The 21009-nt window shown below is 40.0% G+C and overlaps 1 protein-coding gene across 3 annotated transcripts in view; it reads right to left on the minus strand.

Moving 5' to 3' along the window:
• The window catches only part of FAM222A (family with sequence similarity 222 member A), a 112550-nt gene that overhangs the window by 55899 nt on the left and 35642 nt on the right, over nucleotides 1-21009 (minus strand). For 2 of the 3 annotated variants that reach the window (XR_010090880.1, XM_063454666.1), the window contains exon 1: nucleotides 9331-9631. The exons of the other annotated variant lie outside the window; for it this stretch is intronic. The gene's annotated coding sequence lies outside the window, so the exon portion shown is untranslated. Of the gene's footprint in view, nucleotides 1-9330; nucleotides 9632-21009 lie in introns of those variants that run through there. 3 annotated transcript variants of the gene reach the window in all.

Raw genomic sequence — 21009 nt, forward strand, 5'->3', positions numbered from 1 at the left:
TAAATGGCATGTGTTGACAGAGATGCTCGAATTGGCCCACAATCCTTGCATTTATTTAAATCTTGGTCCCTATGAAACAGATTATATATGTATATTCTAGATTAATGTGGTGTTACATAGACACCTTGAGGGTTGACTGCAAAAATAAATACAAATTCTGGAGAAAACTGTAAAACTGAAACAATCAGAATTAACATTATGTCAGTTTCCAAGGGGATTACTCCAATTTTCCCCAATAATTACTCTTAATATATATCCCCTAAAGTTTCATGGAAGCTACAGTAATGTAAGTGCTAGTGACATACAGGGATATATTTATCACACACCAGGGTACTACATTAGCATGCAACAGAACAAGCAAAAGTATTATTTGCCCAGGGCATGCCAATAAGGAACTTGAGGGAAAGATTTTTGGATTCTGGTTCTATTCTTTTTGTAGAAACGGTTTGCCAACCTGCAGATTTTCTAATTTATTATTTTTTTGTACCAGAAAGAGCTTGCAATTATACAGACAATGAAACAATGACCTTTTCAGGAGGACAAAAGAAAACAAAAACAAACAAATAATGGAACTGGCAGCTCAAGTTATACAAAGATTCATATTATAATTCTCAGGTTGGCTAGAATAGCCATTTAATCCACCCTGGGGATTTTTTTTTTTTTGTGAATAGCAAGACAAGCAGAGAGTAGATTACTCATACCAAGTCCAGGGCTGATGGGAATACTTTACTCACAAGGATGCTCAATGACAGTAATGGATAGCCTTTGGCAATCCAGATGTTTGTGAACTTCATTAGCTATCATAACCAGCCAGCCCTGATGGGATGGGAATGATGTAAAATATAGTTCACAGACATCTAGGGCACTCGAAAAATAGGAAGAAAAAAAAAAAAAATACCCATCCCAATCCAAGTCTATAATTTTCTTTATTACATTAACACAGAAAATATGGACACTGAAGCCCCTCTGTAAAACAATGTAGGGGTTTTTCTGCGGTGTGCATGAGTGAGCATGACTCTTTGTAGTGGCGCTACATTCTTGGCCAGGGCACAAGATTATTTGTAGCTTAGAAACGGAAGGTTCCTTGCAGGTCACAGGACAGCTAACATTTAACCTAGAAATCTTGCCTTATGCTAGCTGTTGTAAACCTCCAACCTAATAATACAAGACAAGCACAAGCATTTTGTAATTCCCTTACTATATTACCGATTTCTACTGCAAGGTGAGTCGCCTTTCAATCTCTGTTAACCACATGTGAAGGGGCCTGCTGCAGTAGGGCTTCAGTTTGTATGCATTTCCTTTGGTTAGGCTGGCAATGAAAGAGTTTCTTTTCATGCTGACGGGCTTCCAAAACTGAATTGCATATAACACTTCCAGTTGGGATAAGGACTGATTAACTAAAGGCAGGCACAGACTTTGCAACCCATACAAATTCTAAAATGATACACCCCCTTCTCTGCCTCCCTGCTGAAAGGCTGTCTGACACTCACAGGAGGTTACAGAACAGTCACACAAAACAAACGCAAAGGGAAAACAGGATGGGTGCCAAAAATGACCTCGCTCACTGGGTACTGTCATAAAGCAGTTCTGCTCTGACCTAGATTAAATAAAAGAAATCTGCAGAGAAGATAAACCTGTTCATAAAATGTATAATAAATAATATTATATAGAAGTTAAACTTACAGTTTAGTAATAGTTGCAATGGATAAAACACACGCCTTCACCATTTGAGAGCCCCTTAGCCAATACCAGCAAATACATTGGTTTAACTTTCACGGAGATAGCTTTTCTGTTATGGAAATTAATCTGAAAATTGCTATGGTTGCAATATAGCTTATGATGGCTTTGAACTACATTTCCCAGGATGCATCATGGTAAATGTAGTCTGCAGATGCCAGGGGTGCCAAATAGACATATATCAACACATCATAAATAAACACAGGATTTGTTCATTAAAGTGAATCATACACAAGGAACTCGACTTGAAAGCTGTTACAGACTTTAATGAAATAGAACCAAATCATCAAACAGAACACAAATCAAAAAACTGCCTATTTAGCTCCCAAGTTGGTTGAGAACATATCTTAGCAGTAGACCAATGTACGGTATGTTAATACGGTATGATCGGATTTACTGAAATAGAATGAGGGTCATCGCTTTTAGGAAAAAGTCAATGAAAATCAAGCATAGAAGTAAGGCATAGGATAAACAGTATGGGAATAGAAAAAAGTTTGTAAGGCAAATAACCTTTAATAACGCTCTGCACACTAAGTAAAATAATGTGGTTATTTGTGGTGAAAAGGGGGTATAACATTAAATAATGCTTACATTCTGGTAACAAACTTAAGATGCTTCTAATTCTTGGTTTAGAATGTTATCCCGGGATAATGACTATTTATGAACTATTAAAAAAGCCAATATCAGCCTCATGAATTGAAACGGTATAAAATAACATTGATATATCAAAGGGTATACCCCTGTGTAGGGCAGATTACCTAAACCTGCCTTGCACTGGAGAAGGTGAGGACTCTACTTGTTTGGTCTCATGGTGAAAGTGTCCGTATGGCACAACACATTTTACTTCTCAGGTGCCAAAAACATGAAATTAAGTTCGGGAGATCTTCTTTGGAAGATGGACTTAATGGTGGACCACACTTGATATCAGCCACCATACCATGTAAGCACACATTGTATAAAATCTGTCATTTTGATCCATATTCTGAGCCAGTTGGCAATCGTTTTGCACAACACAAACACAGTGCCAGTGTATGGTTAGTTAATAAAGTGATTAAAGTTTGTAAGGCCAAAACATGGCATTTGAAGTGGGTTATCGTTCCCATACAATAATTAATAATGCCCAATAAGGATGCATTTTTAGTATTAAAATTTCAGAGCGGAAATGCCCTTCAGGCAATGTAAAAAATTAATTAGATGAGGTCGATTTTCCTAAACTGTTCCTTTTCATGTAAAATGAATGCAAATTTGTATTTGGGGATTAATGTAAAGGGACACCCCAGACAGTAGAAGTATCGATGTTTAATACATATAAACAATATGCAAAAACATTCGACTGTCCCTTACTTACTGAGCTTGTCCCACAAGCAGTTCTTTCTGCACCACTAAATGATTGTTGACCCTTTTTCACCAGCACAGAAGGGCTGCAGTAATTTGGCCAGCAGAATCCTACTACAGCCCAACATTGCATGTTTTGAGCAAAAGAACCAATGACCAACAAGGATGTGTCATTCCTCAGTAACATGTCAGCGACTGAGAGGGAAGGCTCCCAGGGCAATCTACTAAAGGGAGAATTCAAAGTGAATTAAAAGTGTATTTCAAATTTAAGGTCATCATAGCAAAATGTAGCTATGCTTCAATTCGGCTATTTTGGCCTTAAACTGAAAATTCAAACCTGTTAGATTATGCTTAGCTTTTGGTGTTTTGAGTGTCCCTTTACATTTAATTGAGAAACATTCCAATTGTTTCTTATCTGACAATGTATTACCTTAACACACGTATTTATTATGGTATTCATTCCAAGCCTGCATAATACTGCCATGGCATTTTAGAACATTAGCAGGCAGGTTTACTTAGTAATAATAAAAAAAAAAAAAAATAGACTTCATGCCTTTTGATTTTATACAAGTCAAAACAATGCTACCACTTTTATTCCTACCCGCAGACAGATGACAGGAAATGTGCATCTGAGATACAGAGCCCTGACATTTCTGTCAGGTGACAAGTGGGATACACGTTGTGCTTGAATAGCAATATCAGATTTTAAGAAATAGCAGAGAGGGGTCAGTTGAAGATGTGCAGAGAACATGCCATCAGCAAAATCAGTCTTCAAAGAGCTGCTGTAGTGTAGCCTAGAGCAAGGAAGAGGGCATCCACTCACAGTGATGGGTGCAGGTGGGGCAAAACCCCAGACAGACTAAGCAGAGTGCATACTGGGGCAAGGACAGGATGCAGAACGCTAAAATGCTTGCAGAACGTTGAATTTAACCCTTCGCAGTTAAAGGACCACTCTAGGCACCCAGACCACTTCAGCTTAATGAAGTGGTCTGGGTGCCAGGTCCAGCTAGCTTTTACCCTTTTTTTTTTTTTATAAACATAGCAGTTTCAGAGAAACTGCTATGTTTATTCTGAGGGTTAAGCCAGCCTCCAGAGCCTCTAGTGGCTGTCTCACCGACAGCCGCTAGAGGCGCTTGCGTGCTTCTCACTGTGAAAATCACAGTGAGAGCACGCAAGCGTCCATAGGAAAGCATTATGAATGCTTTCCTATGCGACCGGCTGAATGCGAGCGCGGCTCCTGCCGCGCATGCGCATTCAGCCGATGACGTCGCGAGGAAGAAGAGGAGGAGGAGTAGAGCTCCCCGCCCGGCGCTGGAGAAAGAGGTAAGTTTAACCCCTTCCTCCCCCCAGAGCCCGGCGGGAGTGGGTCCCTGAGGGTGGGGGCACCCTCAGGGCACTCTAGTGCCAGGAAAACGAGTATGTTTTCCTGGCACTAGAGTGGTCCTTTCAAGTGCAGTATCGCTGGCAATGTCTTCACTTTAGCTATTTGAACTATTTATTTACCACAATCCCACTGAATAAACACAACCTTGTATATGCTCGTGTTTGAGGTTATATTGTTAATGTAACCTTCAATTAAGCACTGAAATATATCAATATTTAATTAAGTTGAATTATTGTGCCAAATCTCATTATGCCAATTAATTGACAATGTCAACCCTAAAGTCCCTTTACAACATTCACCGGGCTAAGTGGTCCTGGAATAGCCTCTGTTGCCCCCCCCCCCCCAAAAATTTTTTTTATTAATGAGTGGAAATATAGAACCTTTTATGAAGCGCAAGTGGCATATTTACTAGTGTATGCAACCTGCAATATCACTTGAGATGTTTACTGCATGTGGAATAAAATGCATATTATAGATCCATATTGTAGGAGTGCATGTTAAGAATTTAGTGTGAGCGTATGTGTGAGTGTGTGTGTGGGGTGTATAGTGTGAGGAATGCCTCAGAGTTTGAGGCTGTAAAATACATGATTGTGTTTAAACACAGATATGACTGTGTTTGACATTCAGACAGCAATATTCCTTTTATCCACACCCCAATTATTTTAATTAAAAAAAAAGAAAAAAAAAAAGTAGTAAACACATTGTATTAGTCTTTATATTTCTCATAAGCTCTCTTGGAACAGCAGGGGTTTGAGGCTTAATGCATTCCTTCTTAAAGTCTTTCCATGTGCTGGACGCTTATCTACAAAAACACTGATATAACATGACAAAGGCTTTAAATTCTAAAGAAAGCTTTGGCCATGAAAAATGTCCCTGGATGACAAGTTGGGCCACTACTCTAGGATAGCCATGCTGCATTGGGGGCAAATGGTTTGAAGTCTTAAACTCTCTAATGTGAGAGAAAAAAAATAACTAAAAATAAATAAAGTACGACACACTATTGCTTGGAAGTTTGGTGAGAACATTTCTTTTATAATAGCTGACCACAATGTCAAAAATTGTATGGATGCTTTAGATATACTTTAAAATGTTCATCCTAGTCTTGAAGATCAGGACAGTGCCTTCATTAGCCTTAAAAATAATAACCAAGTAGTTTACTGGGACACAAATAAAGTCGTCCACCCCCAGTCTGTTAACACTGGGATAAATCTTTTGGCGACATAATACCAAACGTATATGTAATCATCCGAAAGGTGGATATAGGAAATATCAATTTCACTAAACATGGGCATATATCTCATATGGCAGACTTGAGCATGTGAGAGCCATGTCTAGTGGAAGTACTTGATGGTTGCTGATCATCATTTTAACTTATTTCACATATTTTAAAATAATGCAGTAGAACCCAAAGTTAAATATGTACTACTTGCCTCATTAAATGATTCCATTGGAGAGTGTTTCAGAGTTAACAACTATAGAGAAACAATATATATATATATATATATATATATATATATATATAATTTTTTTTATTTTTTTCTAAAACAGTCATTCTAAAAGCCTAGGACCATTTGGTAACTTACTTCTTCAAAATACCAGACCAGAGGTTGAACGATCTACCATTGATCTGTCTTATATTCAGTTATGCATTTTACATAGCATAGAAAACATGTTTTTTTTGTATTTTTGTACAAAAATATATTTGATTAGTGCAAACCAAGGTAGCTATGTGTTTTGTGATAGTTCGCGTGGTGTGTAAACGGTTAACAGGCCATATGCCATTAAATCCCTTTCATTTCCTCTCTGCCTTGTTATCTGTTTTGAGGTTGAAAAGCAGAACACAGTTTTTATTGTGTCTACCTTCACAAGCAAAACAAGGACAGACAAAAGAGAGAAATCACCCATCTGCAGGGCTGTCTCATCAAGAAGCCTACTAAACTGTCTGTTCCCATTAAATCTGCAGCTAAATAAACACAGACTAAAGCACACAATAAACCTATCCTAATCTTTTCATCTATTCGCTACAGGAGAAGAGGGGAGGGGAGGTCAAATACAATTAGAAAATTAAGCTACCCATAAAATTCCAAGCAGTTTAGGGGAGTCCCTAGCTTTTCGGAGAGCAAAGGGTAGATTGGGCATCCAAACAGAGAATGAGAGGGAGAGATAAAAGTTGACTTCTAAACCCCCCCCCCCTCAAAAAAAAACAAAAAACATTTTATTCCCAGCCCACCTGTTCTTGACTTACTTATTAAGAAACATTTGATATAGACTTTCTTTACCGGTGATGTGGGGTTAGGAAACAAAGATAAAGGATATATGGGCAACAGAATTATATGTCATTCAATACAGTAGTTTAGTTACACTCATTCTGTGTACCAGAATATAAAAAAATAGAGAGCTCTACTCCGTCCAGGGTCAGAAGTCTTGGTCAACATACACACACCACTGCCCAGTTAGTAAACGGTACTCCAATATGCTTATTTATAAAGCACCAAATTCCGCATCGCTATACAATGGGTGGACTAACAGAAGTTTTTGCAACCAGACGAGTTGGACGCACAGGAAAAGAGGGTGTAGAGGGCCCTGCTCAAATAAGCTTACATCCATAACACTATCTAGGCATCAAATTTGTGGCACCAATGCATGATTGTCAACATCATCCATTTTGTGATTCCATTGTCAACATTTACCCAATTGTAAGGCATTCTTGTTCTGCACTACTGTCTAGGGAGGCTTCTTGTGTATGAACCCCCAAGGTGCCTGTAAAGGAGCCTGCCAGACCTTCCCTTCTAGTCAATTGCCCTCCATCACCCTCGGATGACCTGTTCTTCTCACTCTGAAATAGGCTTCCATTAAATTTCTCTCTCTCCCCTTTTGGGAAGCAATTGCCATTAGAAGCCTAACAGCCATAAAATAGAATAATCATGTTTCCTGTTGTAAACCTAAACCTAGGAATTTATCACTGTGTTCTGGAGAATGGACATTTCTTTGAAAAGAAGCCTTTTATTTCCCAATTTAACCTGTTTGCAGCAGGAGGGCATACCCTTTTATCTACAAGCTGCACGTATATAAAATACATTTACAAACACATGTTAAGACTTCCCTGTATAATCTAGTTAATTTTGTATTTGAAACAAAACTGTGTAACCTGTACAATAGTGTTTATTTATAAATAGAGCAACTGGTGTAAAAAAAAAAAAAACCCACTTAGAAATCTAGGATGAACTGAACACCTACAGGACTACTTTGGTTGCAAGTTAAAGCATCTTATTTAGGTTTGGTTATTAATACCCTCTATAGCAACTCCTGGACTAAATCTAACTGCACCACCATATAGTAGGAAGAGATTTGTGGAGGAAAAAAAACAAAACAAAAAAAAAAAAAATAGACTAGTGCAGATGTTTAAATCTTATTTACAGAAAATATTCTCTTTTTTTTGTATTTTTATGCATCTATCAGCAAGGCTTAAAAAGGCCCATGTTTTATTATCAGGCTACATTCAGCTCTCTGTATAAAAACATAAAAGGGTATATTTTGTCCATTCGTTTCCATATACATATATACAATTCTATAGCAATCCTCAGACCACTGCAGGCTTAGTTCATCTTCGCCACACGTAGATATCACAAGATATCAGATTCGGAGTCTAAATTAATATAGGTTTTAAAACTGAAAGCTTGGGGATAGGCCTTAACCCATTCAGTGCCATGCACTGGGCATTCCTATCATTTAAGGAGTTAACCATATGTCTGCTTCAATTACTAGAATGACCATGTCAGGATTACTGTGCTGCGTCCATTTACTTCTACAGAGAAAGCACTCTATACATGAAACTGCTTAATACACTACTGCAAAAACTCAGAGAGGAACATATGTTTGAGTGATCAGAGTATTTAAGCATCATCTGTATGTAGAGTGACTGAACACGCACATTGTTTAGGAAAATGATTGTTATTGAAGAAAACAGGAATATATTCTGCATCATTTCACCCAACTTTGTGAGATGTGTCATGCAAATGTATTCTGTTTATTTCCCTGTACCACAAGAAAAGGGACAATTCATCATTTACAAAAAACATGAGTGAAAATGGATATTCAACTGATTAAAGAACAGGTCCACACAGTGTGCTGTTAACTATTAACATGCTGGGAGTTCGAATTTGACTGATCTCCTACAGTCAGGAATTGTGTGTTTCAAAAGTGTATTTAAAGATAACCTAAACCCTGTAAGTATATGTGTGTGTGTGTGTGTGTACACACACACACACACACACACACACACACTTACAGGGTTTAGGGGAGGGGTGTGTGTGTGTGTGTGTGTGTGTGTATACACACACACACAAATCTAAAATGGGTGAGCTTATTTCATCTGTAACCTTTGACATGACAATGACATGACAAAAGCGTTCATAAAAATATATTACACAATAAATCACTTAGTGTTAATATTCTTTAAAAAAACAAACAAAAAAACAAAAAAAAACTTCAAAGTTACTGTTAGGGCATCTTATGGTTGTAGCCTTCCTACAGGATTAGAAAACCTACTTTAGGGGCATAGAATTCAGTGCAAAAATCCTGCCAAAAAAAAAAAAAAAGTACCTACAATGAAAGTCAGATTCTAGCATGGAATTAGTGTATGCATCCCCCTGCAGAAAAAAAAAACCCTTTCAAAGAATTTAATATATGTGCATGTCTATTAATTATACACAGATGGGTAATGATTAAGATAAAGCAACTAGTTTAAACCGGCATTCATAAAAACGAGATAGCTGGGAGGAAAATCCACCATCTGTTATTTAATACCCTTAAAACGTACTTTTAAAATATTTTGCATTTTAAACATTGCAAATCCAACCCCATCCAATATTTACCATAAACTCTTCGGTTGTTTCTGCTTAAGCTCCTTTGATCCACTAAATAAAAGATACCTTAAATTAAAAAAAAAGTCTCAGTACAACCCCAAGATCCAATCCAAGCATGGGAGATCTTCAAAAAAGAATATTATCCCTTTAAATAGCCTTTATCTTCCAAGAAAATCCAGTGAGAAGTTAAAAAAAGAAAAATCAAGTGATGCAAAAACATGAGAGTTTGGATGGACAGTCCTCACAAATCATTCATATAATTAAATGTCTCGTATTATGCTCTTTTCATTGGAGTTGAAAGGAAAGTGGCAATAATCCACACAAAAAAATAAATAATATATATATTTGAAAAGAAAAAAAATTCTAAAGCTTTGATATAGTATATATAATTTCCAGGCAGATGAGGAAAAAAAAAAAAAAAAAAAAACAACCACCAAAATAAAGAGCAGTAGAAATTGGCTTTAAAATAATGCCAAAAAAGAAAACCTTAGAAATGTTCCACTTCTTGCAGAGATCTGAAATTGCAAGAAAGCTGCTATTATTAATCTTTATTTTCTCCTCTTTTTTCCTTTAGCAGTGAAAATTCAATTTATTTTCAAGCCTCAGGGGCAACGTTTTTTTTTCCTTTATATAAAAGGATGACAGCCGTAAACCCAGAAACAAATATATAAAAAAAAATTCATTTAAATATTAAACACACACACAGTAAAAAGAGAGATGTCTTTGTTATTATTCTTGTAAACTCCACACTGGTAAAATCTAATAGGCAGCACCAGAGCCAGTACTAATCCCATCCACATTAGAGGAATCGCAGACTCTTCGTACATCCAGCGATATTTCTCTGCAGACAATAAATATAAATATCCAAGCTGTGTGAAGCAGGTACACACTGAGAGCTGATCCCCTCAATCCTCTCCTCTATGCCGACCCCCTGTGCCTGGCTCCCGGATAGCTGGGAGAAGCTCGGTGCCTGGGCTCGGTCTGCCAGTCAGTGCCCGGGGAGCAGCGGGAGGAGGGCTGATCCGAGCGTGCAGAGATGGATGGGAAGAGCTGGGGGAGATTACAGCGATGCGGCAGCCCGGGCCAGCGGGTCCTCTCAGCTGCTCTGCACGTCGGGAACTGACAGCAGACAGGAAAGATGCTTCAGTCTTCGTTCCATTCGCACCGCCCCGGACACGCCCACCCCACAGCTGCAGCCAACCGGAGACCAGCGAATAGAATGTTCGTCCCAGCGGGAGGCGGGGGAAGGCGGTTACCAGGGTGAAGTGCTTGGCGTCCCAGTGGAGCCCCTGGGAGGAAGGAGTAGCCACGCGCTTATTTCGCGGAAAAATTTAAATGTCCCTTAAAGAGACAGTAACAGCAGAACTAGTCTATCCATACTACACAGGGTGGCCCAAATAGTGCGTATAAAGCTGAATCAGTGTGATAAAGCACATAATGTGATAAAGCACAGATTATATGGGTACAAATACACACTGACACAACAAAGTGGCTGTTACATTTCAGCTATTTAAATATCAGTGTGGCAGTTGTGTTGTTCACACACATGTTGTTCATACACTGCCTCACCAGTCCTCCACTCTGTGCGGCACTGATCCAAAGTAGTAACAATACTGCTTATTGTGAGCAATATTATTGCTACTTACAATGGGTCGGCCTGCAATAGGCCAAGAGTGTCAGTGCCGAAGCCAAGCTTTCCAGATCAGGGCAGTGCCAGGAGAAGGACTGAAAAGGCAGCTTAGATGGGATCCTCGGGTAGCAACTTTGGGGTTAAATGGCTAGGAAATGGTTGAACCTTGTAGGGTAAGAAGGCACAAAGGTACTACAGTCCCTATTTCATTAACTTGTTCTGGGGCAAGCTAGCCCTTCAAAAAATAAAATAAAAATCTAAGGCAATGGAAGTACGTCCGAAAATAAGTACCAAGAAAGATGCCTAATTTAGATTGTATTGGTTTAATCACACTTGTTGCATACACATAATTATATGCAAATGTACAGATAACAGGATTTCACAGGTTATCTTGACCAACTGAAAAGCGGGAACATGACAGAACCAATTGTAAGTTTGGTTAATTCAAATAGCAACAATGTTATGGTCTATAGTGGAACCATGCATCCCATGCTTCTCAAAATACCATCGGTGTTCACAATGATTGTGCATCTAGTTCATGGTTCCAGATTCCTCTGGGTGGCAGCAGAGTCCCGAGCACTCCATACAGCGGGTTGCACTATTCACCCTGCAGTGAGTGATGCTGTGATGGAAAGTGTGGACACCCATGCCAGGCTTCAATGCTCCCTTCTTCTCTTCCTCCAGCCTCTGGTAGCTCCAATGCCCCTCATAGGGCCATCTCGGCCAGTGCTTTGACCTACTGCCTCAACAACTGAATAGAAGCTCAATACCTCCAGCTCCATCTAGTGAACACTCTTGAGAAGGCACATACCAACTTTATATGTCCCTGATGCTGCTGTTCTGCTTGTTGTCCATAGTTGTGATTATATTCTAAATAGTATATATCTAACATTTGTCAAAATCTCCTGTAATCTGTTTACTTTTAGGTGCTTAGGCTAGTGCTTAGGGATGCCCATGCACTCTCATGTGGAATGATTGCCCTGAGTATGCACAGAATGAGCATGTCCTATGATATGTTGGGCATTTTGGGGACTTGGTCTCTGGTGTCTCCAGAAGCTGGACATCAGAGGTCAAAAGTGAGTCAGCAGGACAAAATCAGATGGTTGGAATATATGATTACTTGATTCTCATTTATTTTTTTTATCGCTATTTTATTGAGGCATGTTACAAATACAATAGAAACAAAAAGGAGCAGTAGCATGCATGTACATGTAAACATTGAATGAGTAATAACAGAGATACTTCTAGCTTAAAAATTTAAGAAAATTAGCTCCCAGGGAGATCAGCCCCATTTAACCCCTTAAGGACCAAACTTCTGGAATAAAAGGGAATCATGACATGTCACACATGTCATGTGTCCTTAAGGGGTTAAAAGTAATTGAAGTCAGTAACAGACTAGTTAAGTATGTGAGTTGCCCTAGGCAAAATAAAAATTTGCCGCCCCTCCCCCATGTGACATCACAATGCCCCACCCATATGATCTGCCTTATGAACTAACGCCAGTGCTGCACACAGTGCGTGTTTACATTAAAAAGCCTGCAGGGACAGGCTGTAGACACCAGAACCACTACATTAAGCTGCAGTGGTTCTGTGGACTATAGTGTCCCTTTAATGTGACGTAAATTAGAGATTAGTGCCACGAATAATATACTAGATTGCCTACTTACAACCAGATGAGGATGATGATGGATCCTGGCTGTAGTCTGGCTCCACTGGTCTGTTATAGAACAGGATCTCTAGAGGCTGTTTTTAACTGTGGTCACAAAAGTCAATGTTCTGGGGGAATGTGGACCAGCTCCATATTTGTGGGCCCCTTGCTCAAGGTCTGTTCCACCCATGAGTTCGCTCACAGGGAGTGGAGTGTGTAGAGGATGTGTTATGTGTTAGTGTAGAGGATCTAAAGTGTGTGCTTATAGAATGTAGTATATAGGGATATGACAATTTCTTAAAAGTGGGGTTAGAAGTTGGTATTAGAGAGGGAATATACATTTTTAAAAGTGGATTTTCCAAGAATTCCAAAAATCATTTATGTATTACCAAAGATACATAAAGATATAAAAAGTCCCCTAGGGAGGCCTATAGTATCTGGCATAGATTCTCTTCTTTTGCCATTATCGCAATACATTGATACATTTTTACAGGGTTTAATTAAACAGTGTCCAACCTATCTTTAAGACACAATGAACCTATCAAATATTTTAAAAGATTTTAAATGGGAAAAAGATTTGCGATGTCAGTAGTCTGTACACCAATATTGCACATGACAAAGGTTGTAAAGCTACTAGACATTCTTTAAATACATTTGGTGAATTTAAGGATCAACAAGTAGCTTTTATTTTAAAAGTGATTAATATGTTTTTTAAAAAACAATTATTTTGGTATGAAAATCAATTTTATTTACAAGTTCAAGGAACAACTATGGGGACTAGGTTTGCCCCAAGTTACGCTAATTTTTTTATGTCACACTGGGAAGAAAATGTTGTCCTACCCAGTGTTGACTCTGGGGCAGGTTTAGTCCTCTACAAACGTTCGACAATATTTTTATCATATGGAAAAGTAGTCGAAGTTCTCTTACAAAATTTTTAGATTTTTTAAAATCAAAATAATGGGAAAGGTTTTTATTTTTGTGGTTATTGTGCCGGTGTTCTGTCAAAATTCCCTACCCATGAAAATCCCCTACCCTCGTCACTTCCGGGGAGGGGCATCAGCTGGATCCTGTGCTGCACATGCGTGCTAGCACTCCTGCTACTCCTCCACAGCAAGGTCCTGGAAGGTAAGTAAAACTAGTTTTACACTTTCATTATATTTAGTGCATTCACTAAGATTAGGACATGGGACATTTAGGGTTAATGTTAGGGTTCAAATTAGGGTTCGGATTAGGGACTTGTTCATATTTAGTGATATTTCACATTAGGGGAATATCTCTAAATAGTGATTTCCCACACTTTATTTTATCCTTTACCCCAAGGGTTAGGGTAAGAATAGAGTGTGAGAGAGATTAGAATCACTTACCTAACCCTAATTTGAACCCTCACTTAACCCTACATGTCCCATGTGCCTAAGCTTAGTGAATGCACTAACTATAATGAAAGGGTAAAACTAGTTTTACTTACCTTTCAGGACCTTGCTGTGGAGGAGTAGCAGGAGTGGCAGACATGGTATAATGAGAAAAATGACTGGGACATAGCAATACCAGGGTACTCTTTATATAGAAAAAGACAGGGAAGGCAAGAAAGGGGGAGGGGTGGCCCTGTATGTGAAGGATAGCATAAAATCTAGCCTAATAAAGGTTAGTGAGGCGAACATAGAGTCCGTTTGGGTTACGTTAGAATTTGGTAATCACACAGTAACTCGTGTAGTTGTGATTTATAGGCCCCCAGGACAAATTGAAGAGTTAGATAATCTACTAGTTGAAGAAATAGCTAAAATGACAATGAAGGGGGACGTTATCATGATGGGTGACTTTAATCTTCCTGATGTGAATTGGAAAACAAAAATAGCTACTTGTGCCAGGAGCACACATATTCTAAACTACCTACTGGGATTTTCTCTAAAACAAGTCGTTGAGGAGCCAACTCGTAAAGAGGCCATACTAGATTTAGTGTTAACAAATGGAGATTTGGTATCAGATATTACTGTAGGTGAAAGTTTAGGATCCAATGATCATCAGTCAGTGTGGTTTAATATAAGAACAGTGACTGAGTCACACCACACAGAAACAAACAGACTTTTCTAAAATTAGAATATGTGTAAAGGAGTCATTATCAGACTGGAGCAATTTAAATGGAGTCCAAGAGAAATGGGATTATTTAAAAGTTGCACTACGGAAGGCAACAGAAAATTGCATTAGGTTTGTCAGTAAAAGCAAAAAATTCAAGAAACCACGGTGGTACTCCGCAGATGTGGCCAAAATAGTAAAAAAACAAAAAGTTAGCATTTAGTAATTATAAAAAAACCCAGAGTGAGGAAGACAGAATGACCTATAAGATTAGGCAGAAAGAGGCTAAGCAAGTTATAAGAGCTTCCAAATCACACACAGAAGAGAAAATAGCACAGTCAGTAAAAAAGGGTGACAAAACTTTTTTTAGATACATAAATGAGAAAAGAAAAGTAAAACAAAGATTAGTTAGATTAAAACCAAAAGAAGGAAGGTATGTAGATGAGGATAAAGGTCTAGCTGACTGCCTCAATGAATATTTTTGTTCGGTATTTACAGATGAAAATGAAGGAGAGGGACCTCAGTTAAGAAAAAGGATAAATGAGTCATTTATTACACGTGAGTTTACAGAGGAAGAGGTTCTATTTCAACTATCAAAAGTAAAGACAAATAAGTCAATGGGACCTGATGGAATACACCCAAAGCTATTAAAAGAGCTTAGTGGTGTACTAGCAAAACCATTAACAGATTTATTCAACCAATCATTGTTAACACGAGTAGTCCCAGAAGATTGGAAGTTAGCGAATGTTGTGCCCATTCACAAGAAAGGTAATACGGAGGAGTCGGGCAACTATAGGCCAGTAAGCCTTACTTCAGTAGTGGGGAAAGTGATGGAAACCATGTTAAAGGATAAGATTGTTGAACATCTAAAAACACATGGATTTCAAGATCAGAGACAACATGGGTTTACTTCAGGGAGATCATGCCAAACTAATCTTATTGATTTTTTTGATTGGGTAACTAAAATAATAGATCAGGGTGGTGCAGTACACATTGCTTACCTAGATTTCAGTAAGGCTTTTGACACTGTTGCACATAGAAGGCTTATCAATAAACTGCAATCTTTGAGTTTGGATTCCAATATTGTTGAATGGGTAAGGCAGTGGCTGAGTGACAGGCAACAGAGGGTTGTAGTCAAGGGAGTATATTCAAAGCTTGGGCTTGTCACCAGTGGGGTACCTCAGGGATCTGTACTTGGACCCATTCTCTTTAATATTTTTATTAGTGATATTGCAGAAGGTCTTGATGGTAAGGTGTGTCTTTTTGTGGATGATACTAAGATATGTAACAGGGTTGATGTTCCAGGAGGGATAAGCCAAATGGCAAATGATTTAGGTAAACTAGAAAAATGGTCAGAGTTGTGGCAACTGACATTTAATGTGGATAAGTGCAAGATAATGCATCTTGGACGTACAAACCCAAGGGCAGAGTACAGAATATTTGATAGAGTCATAACCTCAACATCTGAGGAAAGGGATTAAGGGCTGATTATTTCTGATGACTTAAAGGTAGGCAGACAATGTAATAGAGCAGCAGGAAATGCTAGCAGAATGCTTGGTTGTATAGGGAGAGGTATTAGCAGTAGAAAGAGGGAAGTGCTCATGCCATTGTACAGAACACTGGTGAGACCTCACTTGGAGTACTGTACACAGTACTGGAGACCATATCTTCTGAAGGATATTGATACCTTAGAGAGAGTTCAAAGAAGGGCTACTAAACTGGTTCATGTATTGCAGGATAAAACTTACCAGGAAAGGTTAAAGGATATTAACATGTATAGCTTGGAGGAAAGACGAGACAGGGGGGATATGATAGAAACATTTAAATACATAAAGGGAATCAACACAGTAAAGGAGGAGACTATATTTAAAAGAAGAAAAACTACCACAACAAGAGGACATAGTCTTAAATTAGAGGGACAAAGGTTTAAAAATAATATCAGGAAGTATTACTTTACTGAGAGGGTAGTGGATGCATCGAATAGCCTTCCAGCTGAAGTGGTAGAGGTTAACACAGTAAAGGAGTTTAAGCATGCGTGGGATAGGCATAAGGCTATCCTAACTATAAGATAGGCCAGGGACTAATGAAAGTATTTAGAAAACTGGGCAGACTAGATGGGCCGAATGGTTCTTATCTGCCGTCACATTCTATGTTTCTATTATATGTATTCATTTTGTATTTGGATTATTTGTCGTCTTTTTCTTATGTTTTTATTTATATAATTTTTTTAATAAAAGTTGTGAACACACAGATCGCTATTTTTGCCTGAAAATAAGTTATTAACTGAAGGACATGTGCAATGATAAGAGACATTTTCTGCAAACTTTGCCATGAACTAACCCGATCATGTGACCGGACGTTCCGGAAAGACATCACTTACTTTGTCCGCTAACCCGGAAGTGACGTAACCGGTAATGACATACCCAGAAGAAACAGAGGACACACATGGAGAAGAGTAAAAACAATAAAAAAGGCTGCGCCACAATAAATAATAAAAAGTCCAATAAAAAGTCCAATAAAAGAGAAAAGATCCGAATCTTTATCCTTACAGATAGTCTTTGGTGGTGAGATCTTCTACTGGTGTGGTGGATCCACTTGATATAAAAGATAAAAAGAGAGAAGGGCAACCAATGGTGCAGTATGTAAAATTCAAAAGTGAATATAAAGGAGTAATAATATAAAACTCACATTTACCAGAGCTAATATCCAGCTCTGGAGTAAAGCGCATACAGCGTTTTTTATCCCCGCTTATGGGATATAAATGGGTTCCTCTCCGTCACTGGTGTCCAATTCTCGGAATAAAAGAAACAACCAATAGTGCTCACTGTATAGTAATGTTGATAAAATAATAAAAGAATGTACTTACAAGGCAAGAGCAGGCCAACTGCTCTGTGATGACAGCTTGGGTGGATTGATCCCCACCTAAGGAGTTCTTTTAGTACAGGAAACTTCCAGGGATATTTTCCAAAGGTTTTTATAAAACCAATAAAAATAAATAAAATAATATTAAAAAGCCAGGGTAAAAAGAAAGGTTATGTGTCTTTAAAAAAGTTGATTGGCACGAATAAATGACCAAAAATACTTTAATATATATAAAAGAACACAAATATTAAATATCCATAACGCGTTTCGTCAAAAAATACTTTTTCAAATGGATTTACTTTCTTTTATCTTTGTTACACATGGAGAATAAATCGCTTTTTTTGAGATTTAAACGGACGGGAGTCTGAAGCAATTACAGAGCACTTTGATAAAGACTGTTTGTCGAAACGCGTCAGTGCGGTTGTATGTGCGGTTGTATATTTGAGATCTTTTCATATTTTATATTTATTTTGTAAAAAATTTGATCCTGCTCACTTCCTATCATCATGTTTTCGACTTTGTGGGAACCCAAAGGGAGAATTTAAATCCAGCAACTCATGGAGCATCCTATTATTGGTGCCAATTCCTGATCTCAACAACTATATTGGATCCAAGGCGCTTTTAGTCTGAGCCCACTTTAGCAGGCTCAGCAATATGTGAGTGAGACGAATTTGTATTTACACATACTTTTATTGTATATACAGAGTTCACTATGGCCTACCATTTTTTGTCTTTTATGTATCTACTCATTGATGGTAATATTGTGTATGTTATATGTACACCATTAGTGTGCTCTCACCAGTTTTTACATTTTTAATTCACTAATTTTGTGTGTAGTGTGAAAGAGAGAATGTGTGGGGTAGGATAGGGGCTGAGTCCTACCAGCCCCTTTGTGCTTCTCTTTCTCCCCTTCCTCAGCCTCTCTCCCCTCTTGTCCCTTACTGCTCTCCCCTCCTGTCCCTTAGAACGTTCCCCTGCCCCACTGTCCCTTAGTGATCTCCCCTGTCCCTTAGTGATCCCCTCCTGTACCTTAGAGCTCTCCCCTCCTGTCTCCTAGTGCTCTCTCCTACCCTCCCCCCATCCCGTGGTGCTCCCTCCATCCCTTAGTGCTCTCTCCTACCCCCCCCCCCATAGAGCTCTCCACTGCCCCTTAGTAGTCTCTATTCTCCTCCCCTGTCCCTTAGTGATCTCTCCTCTTCCCCCTCCCCCTTAGTGGTCTCTCCTCTCCTCCCCTGTCCCTTAGTGATCTCTCCTCTCCCCCTTCCCCTTAGTGGTCTCTGCTCTCATCTGCCCCTCCCCCAGTGGTCTCTCCCTTCCCCCTCACCATTAGTCGCCTCTCCTCTCCCCCCTTTTCCATTAGTGGTCTTTCCCCTCCTCCCCCTTTCCATTAGTGGTCTCTCCCCTCCTCCCCCCCCTTTCCATTAGTGTTCTCTCCCATCCCCTCCTCCTCCTCCTCCTTAGTGGTCTCTCCTCTCCCCCCTCCTCCTTAGTGGTCTCTCCTCTCCCCTCACCCTTAGTGGTCTCTTCTCACCCCCTTCCCCTAGTGGTCTCTCCTCCACCCCTCTCACTCCATTAGTGGTCTCTCCTCACCCCCCTCCCTTAGTGGTCTCTCCTCTCACCCCACCCCCTCCCATAGAGGTCTCTCCTCCACCATCTCCCCCCCGCTTCCCCTCCCTCAGTGGTCTCCCCCCCTCATTCTCTTCACCCCCCCCCCCCTCTCCTTTCCTGTGTAGCATGGTCGATCTCCGGTCCGGTCCACGGTACTGGAGTTTCTGTTTGGATGCTCCTGTACAGCGGACAGGAACTCAACCATGCTACACAGGGTAGGGCTGTGCACTTCCCTCCTGCTGGTCCCTCATATCTTGTGCCCCAGGGCCGGTGCACCCTCATGGATATGCCGGCCCGGGCAGTGCTCCAGCCACCTGAGGCTCTCTATAAAGCACTCAGTCGAATGCAGCATGATGGTGGCCGGTACTCCTGGTGGCACCCTTCCTAAGGGGTGCCCTTGGCGACTGCCTAAGTCGCCTATAGGAAGCTCTGGACCTGGCTAAGTAATGATATAATATGCTAGAAAGATGCTTAGGAAGCAGGAATATAAGACCAACAGCTCCATTTCCTTGCTGCTACACTTAGCGTGAGAGTGTGAGAGGAAATACGAGAAATCAAGGAGATAACATTACATTATAAAACATAACAAGTTGTTCGGTTTACTTGGTCACCAATATTCAACTGACTCCCATAGTCCACGGACTATTGGTTGAATAGGAAAGTCAGCTGGGTTGAGCACTTGTACAGCCCAGGGAGTTCTTCCACCCCCAGGCTAGTCAGAAGGCCAACACCTCCATGCCACAGACTCAGCAGTATATAGGGATCAAGTCCTTCTCATGAGGGAAAATACAGAAGTTCTGGGTGGTCTGGTGCTGATGCCAGCTCTTGTACCTCCACCTGGATGAACAGTGTGGTGGGTACAAGCCCTGTTTGGCCTTCAGCTCAGGAGGGCAGGTATTTAGGGTGGCTTGAGCTTGTGAGGGTGATATGCCCGGAAGCGGGCCATCCTGACCTGCCTCTTGCTGCTGACTTGTCTTCCAGTTGGGCCCAGAAGTGCTCAAATATGGCCTCCAGCCGAAAAAGGATTAGACTTGCACAGTCTTGCTGGACTGAACATTGCAGCATCAGGCTCCACAACCCAGAAGCAGTTGTCTCCGCCATTTGAGCTGCGCAGTGACTTCTCTTTTGTATGTGTAATTGAGCCTGCATGTCAAGAGAAGTTGTACTCGGTAGTCCAGTAGTGGGGGCCAAGGGTGGAAGTGGGGTAGGAGTTAGGTGGGTCTGTTCTGATTACTTTAGAGCGCAGAGAGTGGGGGGAGTGGGAAGAGTGGCCGCCTCTTCCCAGTTAAGATGCATGTAGGCTGCTAATGTACACTGCGTGCCCCCAACTTCTAGGCTTCACAAATATGGGCTCTCCGGATTCACCAAAGTGCCCCCCGTGCAGTAAGTAATCGATGGTGGTGCTAGCATTTCAGGGCTTATACCTGGGAGATCCAGCAAAAGGGCAAGTTCATTCAGCATCCTGTCGGCTTGGCGGACAGTCTCTGATCCCCGTAACATGAGTCATACGTCCCCCCCTATCTAGTATCTGAGTACACATTGCTATCTTCCCATGTTCCTTGTAGCCTAGATTTGTCTAACCTATCCTTTTCCTTTGGAATGTTAACTTGATTAAAAAAATTTTTATTACAGTTGCATGACTCTTAATTCTCCTCCTCACCTATAGTTCTCAACCTGACCGATTTAGAAAACCTTGCTACCAGGAGTATCTCTTTGTGTCCCAGCTCTGCACAGAGGGAAGGCTATTTGTCATGGGTTTGAGGTAATCTTAACTTTGAATAGCTCAGTATAGTATGAAAATATAGTTCAAATTAGAGGTATATTGCAGTATTTAAATAGTTGTTTGGTATAACCAGGAGTGAATTGACAA

Source organism: Pelobates fuscus, chromosome 5, assembly GCF_036172605.1.
Source record: "Pelobates fuscus isolate aPelFus1 chromosome 5, aPelFus1.pri, whole genome shotgun sequence".
NCBI lineage: Eukaryota > Metazoa > Chordata > Amphibia > Anura > Pelobatidae > Pelobates > Pelobates fuscus.